The 8,884-nt window shown below is 40.1% G+C and overlaps 1 protein-coding gene across 1 annotated transcript in view; it reads right to left on the reverse strand.

Moving 5' to 3' along the window:
- The window catches only part of fhl3a (four and a half LIM domains 3a), a 30,146-nt gene extending 21,997 nt beyond the window's left edge, over window positions 1-8,149 (reverse strand). Inside the window, exon 1 of the mRNA XM_006791697.3 lies at window positions 7,924-8,149. The gene's annotated coding sequence lies outside the window, so the exon portion shown is untranslated. The remainder of the gene's footprint in view (window positions 1-7,923) is intronic.
- Between the last annotated feature and the right edge of the window lie 735 nt (window positions 8,150-8,884).

The following is an 8,884-nucleotide window of genomic DNA, read 5'->3' on the forward strand; positions in this document are numbered from 1 at the left end:
TTTTACCCATTGATCTAATTTCCATTGCCAACACTGGATGTGGTTCTGTTTGAAGCTGAATGTTTAGGTCCATTAAAGTACTGACAGAATTGCAAACGTATGGTGGACCTTAGGACAAGTAGGAAAACAACGTAGTGTTTTTTGCCAGGCTTCTGAAAAGACTGGAGAATATAGTATGAATAAGGAAGACTGTCTCGTTCTGAGGGGCGTTTAGTAGGATGGAAGAAGGCGAGATCTTAACGTTACCTTCTAGCGTCTTTACTTTACTATATAAAGATGCCTTGAGATAATTGTTGTGGTGTAATGGCTTTATATAAATAAAACCAAATTATTTCTTGTGCATCATATGTGAGCACAGCGTCAGAAAAGCTTATATCCATTTATGTAGAATCTTTATGTTCAAATGTGTTGCTGGTAGTTATTATCAAATAGAATTTTAAACACACAGTAGAATATCTCACCTTCAAAATCTGACTTGCCTATATTCTATTTTCAGTTAAATATGGGGTTTAAATGATTTGCAAATTATTGCACATCAGCATCCTAACTTTAAAAAACTTTTTTTAAAACCCAGATGTCGCATTGTGTTGGAGAAATGTTATATTTGTACTGTGCTGCCACTAATGCGGTCAAAAACCATATACAATACATCAAGCTGCTAGTTGTAATGGGGGGTCTGTATCTGTCACATAATTTCTACAACATCACAGAGACAGCTTTATTTCTACGCATAAGGGCAGAAAACTACACAGTGACTCTTATAATGCTCAGATAAGACAACATAGACACTATACGGTTAGCTGCAAGAAGTGAACAAAAAGAAGACATTTCCAAAGACACAAAAATACACTTCATTGAGGCTGCAACAATGAGGTCCAGACATTCATAAATTTTCCCCATCAAATGAAACTGAATTGCTGCAAAAGCACTCGAAGGTACTATTTTTCAAATTCATTTAGCCATATGTGTATTGATGTACCACATGTTCTGCAAAAAGGCCTATTTTGTGTGCCCTTTTATGTTTTTCCAGCTGTGGCAGAGACATAGTCATCATATGATGACATCTTGGCTTTAGATTTTTTTTTAAATATAATTTTTTGAACTGTGCAGACAACTATATCCAAGAATAATTGCATCACAGCCCGACATATATCCGATACGTAATAATAAACAAATAATCAAAAATTATATATGAAATGCATGTAAACTTACGCAATATTTAAGTTTAAGTGTCTGAAATTGTCTGTAAACTTTCAGCAAATATATAGTTTCCCTTCATATTCAAAAACAGTGAAAGGCTCCATGCTCAGTGTTGCATGCGTGGACTTTCTGTCCTTGGTAAAAGACAAAAAGGTTTGGAATTGCTACAGAGTATTACTACAGAACCAATGATGGTTTTCAATGCCAGGTGATTACGCTCAAACAAAAGTAAAACAACGCCTACATAATTCTGGGGTGCTGGAAAAGTTTGAATCATTAGGAGTTGTGCTGAAAGTACTAAAAACATCCTGAGCTGAATGTGATTGGCTGGTTGTGAACACACTTTCAAACAAGGCAGTATTTCATTGTTAAGATTACACTGCGTCACTTTTAAGGAGTAGTGGAGAGATGATGGCAGACGCATCGCTGGATGCACAACGTGTTCTTTTGCTTGTTTGCATTTTTGAAATAAAAGTAAATAGTTGTTGAAATTATTGCAAATGAATAGAAATTTCTCTAAGACAGAGAGGTGGTGCACAGAGTGTACTATAAACAGTAGGGATGTACATTTGCCTTTGATTACACCTTTCTGTAACAGTCCTTTGATAAATGCGTGCGCTCACCTCTCCTAGCCATCTCACCCTTTCATTCTCGCTTTTCACTTCAACCAAAGAAGCCACAAAATCCCTTCCCAGTTCTCTGTTAGTCGTTTTAGTCGTACATCACCGTCGTCTTCTCACAGAGACGCTAACGTCCTTTTATAGCCAGACAACGGCCACTTTCTGCCATTTATGGCTCCTCCAAGGCACCGAATGAGGGCCAGTCAGTATCCAGTAAAGGTGAGAGAAGACAGGGAAGCAAGGGAGGCCAAAAAATATCCTGCCCTCTTCGTACACCTATTCTATGTAACTTTGACAGGTTTACAATTAGTGCCAAATGCTACCCAAGCAGTAGTGAACGCGCTTTCCTCTGTGTATTTCGAAAAGGGCACAACTGTCATATACAGCACAATTTATTGACTGACATAAATCCACACCTCTGTGTATGCAGCGAGTCTGGCTTGTCTCAGCTTGTTTTCTCTGTAGAGACTATTGTCTCTGCCACAGACCCGTGAAGATGAAAGTGAGATGGTAGAAAAGTATGCATGTGTGCCTGCGATACGTGCGCGCAAAAGGCAAAAAACAACTACGAATATGGAGCAAGATATTCTGGCTAAAGAATCACATTCTTCATCATTTGCTAGTTTCATCATGCAGAGCAGGCATTTTTACAGTGTTTATGTTAAGCAAGGGGAACGCGCTCTCATACAGCTTCACTCCAAATAAACAGAGTTGTATTCATCAGAGACAAGATAATTCACTTCTGAACATGTACCAGCTTTTCACACAGGACATCGTGTAAACTCCCTGGGGTTCATTCCTTGGAGACAGTTGTGCAACACAGCAAACATTTGGGAGCATTCAAATAAAAATGTGCACATGCTAAACAGCTTGCTTCACACCCAAACTCGATTGACGGCACTTCCTCTGTTGTGATGTCACAGTCTGGGTTCATTCTGTGCAGATGTGAGAGCCGACCCTATAAAGTATTTGGGAAGCAATCAACACCAGCGCAGTTGGCATTGCGGCAAACTGAAGTTACAGCCAAATAAAGACACAACTACCACTGCAGCATGGGGTAAAGGTGAAATACAGTAGTGCCGTGGTGGAACAAACAGTGCAGGTATACAGAGCCAAGCTTTAATTACCTTTCCAAGACATCTGTTATGAGAACAGAGGTCTGCTAGTATGTTGTTTAGGAGAAATTCTTTGCTAACAGCCCATTCTTTCTGGGGGTTGCAGTGTTTTGAAAGGTGCCATTTTAAGCTGCAAGCACTGTTGCTATGTTTGTTGCCTGCTTTGCATCACTGCGTCGTTAAGGACTGTTTGCCACATGCTCTCAAATTATTACCTAATTAAGCCAATATACAAGACCATCCAATGGAAAGGATGATACAGTTGATGATTGCTGTTAGATTAATGTACATGTAGTAACCTACAAAGCATTTTAGCAGGTAGGATCAGGATCAGGGATCTATAAGTAACAGACACCAACTTGAAAGTCATCTACTTGTGACAGAAGTCATGATCATTTCAACTCAGTGAGTCCCTCATTATATTATCCAGAAGAATCTCTCTCTGTTATTCCACATGCAAAAAGTGTGGTGTTACAATCTGAAGTGTAAGCACTGGTTCTTTATTTTTTTCATCTTCCCTAGCAGACATATGAGGATGGAATAACATCTTATTACCTTGGATCTTGGAGAAATTCTCCTCACTCAACATTCCTCTCCTCAAGTACTTCCATTAACCATAGGTTATCCTATGATTTAGCCACAGCCCAACATAACCATTAGTTATATGAATTTATAACACACATCTTATTACCAGTTATATAAAAGCCCTGCAATTTGTCCACAGACTTTGAATTTGAGCTTTCTTCTCAGTCCTCCCTTCTCCCTTTTCTTGATGGGACTTGCAACTATTCTTCCTCTTTGTCAAAATCTTCTACTTTCCCAGGACAGCATCATTTATGGGTGCCAACTTTTTAAGCAACCAATTACATTATGCAATTCAAAGATCTTCACACCTTTTGGCAAAGTTTCAGTCAACACACAGCGGACTTGAAGGAGTTCCAAGAAACTAACGAAAGTTTTTTTTCTGGGATCCTGCTCTCAGGAACAAGTTAGGTTACACAGATGATGGAAGGCTTTGTAACGGCCGTGGGTTTTACATGACATTCCTTTTATCAGGTCCTGTACATCTGTTGGCACATGACCCTACTCTCTTCCCTTTAGGTGAGGGCGCAGGGAAAGAGTCATGAGTGACTAACACATTTCTTCAGCGCACAACTGAATGTGATGACGAAGCATTGAATCGACAGGATTTCTGCACCCAAACAACATCTGTTTCATGTGAGAGGCTGCAAAGGAAACACTGATAAGCTACGAATGGTTTCCATAAATTCAATGTGTAATAAATTTATAGGACATGTGTGGAAAACTTGAATGGATAAGGTGAAAGGCAGAGTGATGTACTCTTTCATGCCATATAATTAGCTTGTATTAAACTCGCAGGTGTGTAGTTATAAGTTACCTATTATTCCATCCTCACAATTTGGTATTTTTTCTGAAAACAGTATTTCCTTTAAGGATAGCAGGTACTGTATTGTAAGTGCTAGGTACAGACCCCTAATTACACTCCTAAAAGAGCATAATTACCCCATTAGCGCAGAGTCAGTTACCTTTAACACGCCTTTGCAGTCTATATGAAGTTTGAGTTCTCCTTACATAAAATCTCATATGGACTGAACACTGTGGCAGTGAGAAATAAGAGCAGTTACACGTGTTAGGCAAGATGAATGAATTGTGAGGTGGTGGTGGGGCGAGGGGGGCACTACCTCCCACAGGGGCCCTGGCTCAAGGGATCATGTTTCAGACGTTTACCAACAAAGCGTCCATGGAGGAAGTCTTGCGACCCTCACAATAACAGCACAGCACCTGGGCCTTCTCCACACAGGAAACCTGAGGTCATTTCCCCCCTTTCACGGAATGCAGACACACTCATGCTGCCAGCCACGCGCCCCCATATCCTAATGAAGAAGGAAGTGAGTAACGGTGGAGGAGACACATTCAAGAAAAATGGTATTTATATATATATATATATATATATATATACACATACATACATATAGATAGATAGATAGATAGATAGATAGATAGATAGATAGGTATATATGAAGCAGAAAGGACTACATTTTGCCTTATATGGTCTAAAATTCTGGAAACAAGTTAAGCAGTCTCATATCTGTACTGGGATAATCAAATTTTCAGATTTTTAACTGAAAAGAAAAACAAGACACAACAAGGACCAAAGCGTGGGGGCATGCAAGTGAGGGTTAGGAAAACAGGGACAGGAAAAATACAATGCGAAATGTCAGGGGAGAACCACTTCTTTACAAATCTATATTCTGCTCTCAAACCACCTGCAAACACTTGACCACCAGTTCCTCCATCATTATCCTTGGCCTTATTTCAAATGGTGCCAACACATAAAACTAGCTACAGCCAATTCAGGTCATTTAGCTGCAGCCCCACTACAGTTTAGAGCTGGCCATGGTCCAACCACCATGCAGGGAGAAACCTTTAGAAAACACTGAGACCTCTGAAGAATGTGACCATGGTCAATGAAACAGAGAGGGAGAGAGGAAGAGGGAAAAAAGCAAACAAATACATTATACAGCCCGTGGGCTCTGTCAAGGCAAGCTCCCCAGATGCTAAATGGGACAGAATGACTGTCTTTTGGTTGCTAGAGTATCACTTCTGCTTGTCACTGTGGCAAAGCATTGGGGAAAAATAATAAACATAACCTGTCAATGGTGAAAGCACAACGAGAGTTCAGAAAGAACACATCTCTTCAATTCTGTAGTGACACAAAGAAAACAAGGGTGCTGGATCTAATGTTGATTTAAACAGTTGTTGTCTTTGCATTAAAACACACCTTATTTAATCATTCATTTGGCATTTTTCTGCATTAAATGGGGACTCAAAGCACTTTCTACTACAAGCCTTCATTGCGTTACTTTATGTATAAGCACCTTGCCTAACCATCATGAGCAACACTCACACACCAATGAATGCACTGGGGTAAACTCAGGGCTCAAAAACCTGCCCAAGGATACTTCAGCATACAGATTACAGTAGTCAGGGATTGAACCAGTGACCTTCTAATTAGTAGAGGACTGCCTCTGGCTCCTAGGCCTCAGCTGCTCCACAAAGGAACCACTGGGTTTCAGGAGTCAAGCCCTTACTTTAAATCTAATAATATTTTAATTTTAACAATGGATCAAGAGACTATGCATAAGCATTCGCTCATCACAAAGACATCACCCAGATCCGCAGGTTCCTTCATTTGCAAAGAGTATCAGCATTTTTGCCTCATTATTTTCTCATTTCTCGTGTCCTCATCCTAACTTTATTGTGCTCACTGCGTATCTCTGCTCTCATTAAACCCTATTCCCAGCTAAAGCTGGAAAGTGTGACTGTATACTACATGCTGAGTTCCAGACAGACAAAGCTAACAAACAGGAACTAGTTGGGAGGACAAAACTAAGAAAGGAAAGTCAATATCCCAGCTATGCTCACTGTTTGGCCAGCTTCAGAGCTCTAAACAAAAGCCTGTGTTGTTCCTTATCTGCTGGATATGCAAATATGCGACTGTAAGTGCCATATCAACTTTATATGGTGACAATACCGTATGTCAGTGCTGCATAACAGTTTCTGTGTTTCTGAGATCCCTAGTGATCCAAAGCATGGTTAGAATTTAACTTGACCAAATCTTTGTATGTTAATGATCTGTTACAGGCACTGCAATGTAATAAAAATCCTCCTAACACAATGGAAAAACTGAATTTGCATCTTCAGTCTGTAACTTGGCATCACATGTAGTGTCAGCACAACAACAGTCGTTATGTCCCTGAAAGCCCTTCCAACTATACCCAAGGAAAAAACACAATACTTTGTGTCTGTAATCTGCTTACGCTGTAGAAATAAAAATAAACACCCTTTCCATCTTCAATCCTTGGATTAAACTTTATCCCATTGTGAACACGTTACTCTCACCGCATGCCCACTGCACCCGCATGACACAACATATGAAACACCAAACAATCACCACAAGGATGACACTGCTACTATGCATTATGATGTCACGATACACGCCCAACACAAACCTCAAAGCTGCAGTACGGACACACCCATCCTAGACGCACACTGCCATACCCCACTTTGTTCCGCTGGAGAAATGACAAGTTAAGCCCGAGGGACTTTGCTCCGTGAGGCCTTCACACTTTGCTCAGCCGGGAGCTTCAGTGGCACAAAAGTTCCTCCTTAATCCTTCCTCGACACAGTTCAGTGGGTCACACAAACTAACACACTCTGTTTCTCCATTATTTGTTTTATGCCTCATTTGGATGTTTGCATATACTGTTTTACAATAATAAGGAAAAGGAAAGGAGAAAAGAAAGGAGAAAACATACAGACAGACAGAAAAGATCTAGACCCCCTGAAATGTCTCTGGGTTTTACTTTGCAGGCTTATCCACAGGCCTTGTGTTTGACTAAGGTGTGAAGGATTAATACTTGTCATAATGTCAAGCCCAAGCCTGCTCTTTTCTTGCAATTCCCAACATGAAAAGTACAGAGTAAATGTGATCTTAAGATGTTAAATTATACATGAAGCTCATACTGTGCAGCTAAGTGCAGTGCTACCAGTTCAACCACATGAAAGACAACTAATAATAATCAGTATTTCAGTAAGCTGATCACTATTCAGCTGAAAATACATTTCACAAAGAGTCAACTTTTTCCACGAGACACAATCAGAGGCTGTTATTTATTATCCATTTACTGAATATAAAATAGTAATGACACAACTAGTAATTACAACACTTTAAGTTCTTTAAACTCGAGATTCTTTGAAATGTGAAATGTATTTTCAGCTGAATACCTCACCAAGAATCAGTATGTATAAGTTACTTTATTTTGCCATGATCCATCTTTTGCAAAGTAATTTCCTGTTTGAAAGGTAAATTCATTGTTTAGTAAAAAGGAATACCGTGATAACAAGGAGAGGAAAAGTCTGTATCTCTCTCTATATATATTTTTTAAAAGAAAGTTGAATCCTACCAGGAGTCTCTGAAGTCTGGAGGCACCTTTGGAACTTCAAAGTGGTAACCCGCCTCCTCCTCTGTGTCAGCAGGCACTCGCTCAGATCAGGACTGGGATCAGTTCGCAGATCGCTCCTCCGACGTGTCGCCCGCAACTGTGCAACTTTTGGTGTTTCCTCTGACTGTTGATAAACCTCTGCGGCAGAGAGGGATGCAGCTTGCCGGCTACTTTTGTCCTACTACTGAGGAAGTTGCTGGTGAGTCACAAGATCCCGCCCCCCCAAAAAACATTCCTCCCTTCCTCCCTCCCTGCAGCGACTTCAAACGAGACCTGAGAGTAGTCTAGGCAGTGGAGGGTACATCCCAACCGGGCCTTATTTTTTCCGTGCTGCTGTCAGTTTTAGTAGAATTACATATTATAGCCGAGTTAATATCCCTAACAGGAAACACCGACTTACAATAAGTATGGTGGAGAAGGCGATACTGGTCAGGAGCTTCCTTAATTAATTCTGACAAGCAATCAGCCGGTTAGTAAATAAATCAAGCATCTAGGACACAGAAGTAAAAAGTCTGACAGATGAATGTGAAATTATCTGTGAACCTCCCAGGCAATGTTTAGAGTTAATACACATGAGACGTGACGGACGGGACCACTCTATGAGAGCTGGGATAGACTCCAGCCAGGCCAGCACCCTCAACTGGAGAAGCGGGTAAAAAAAATAAAATACATTACGATAAAAACATTAAAAAAATAAAAATAAAGCATGAATGGATGCATATAATAGGGTTAAAATGCTCTGACATTTTGGTCTCAGATCAATTCCAGATATTAATGACTTGGGTTCAAATAGAGACTTTATATTTCCTATAATCTAAATAATGTGTAAGTATAAATATTAACTGGTGAGAGTGAACAGCAGCAAGCAGCCTAGATATGTATTAAGACATTCTTGCTTTTCTAAAACACACAAATCTCTTGC

The sequence above is a fragment of the Neolamprologus brichardi genome, chromosome 11 (assembly GCF_056152115.1).
Source record: "Neolamprologus brichardi isolate AB-2024 chromosome 11, ASM5615211v1, whole genome shotgun sequence".
NCBI classification, from domain to species: Eukaryota; Metazoa; Chordata; class Actinopteri; order Cichliformes; family Cichlidae; genus Neolamprologus; species Neolamprologus brichardi.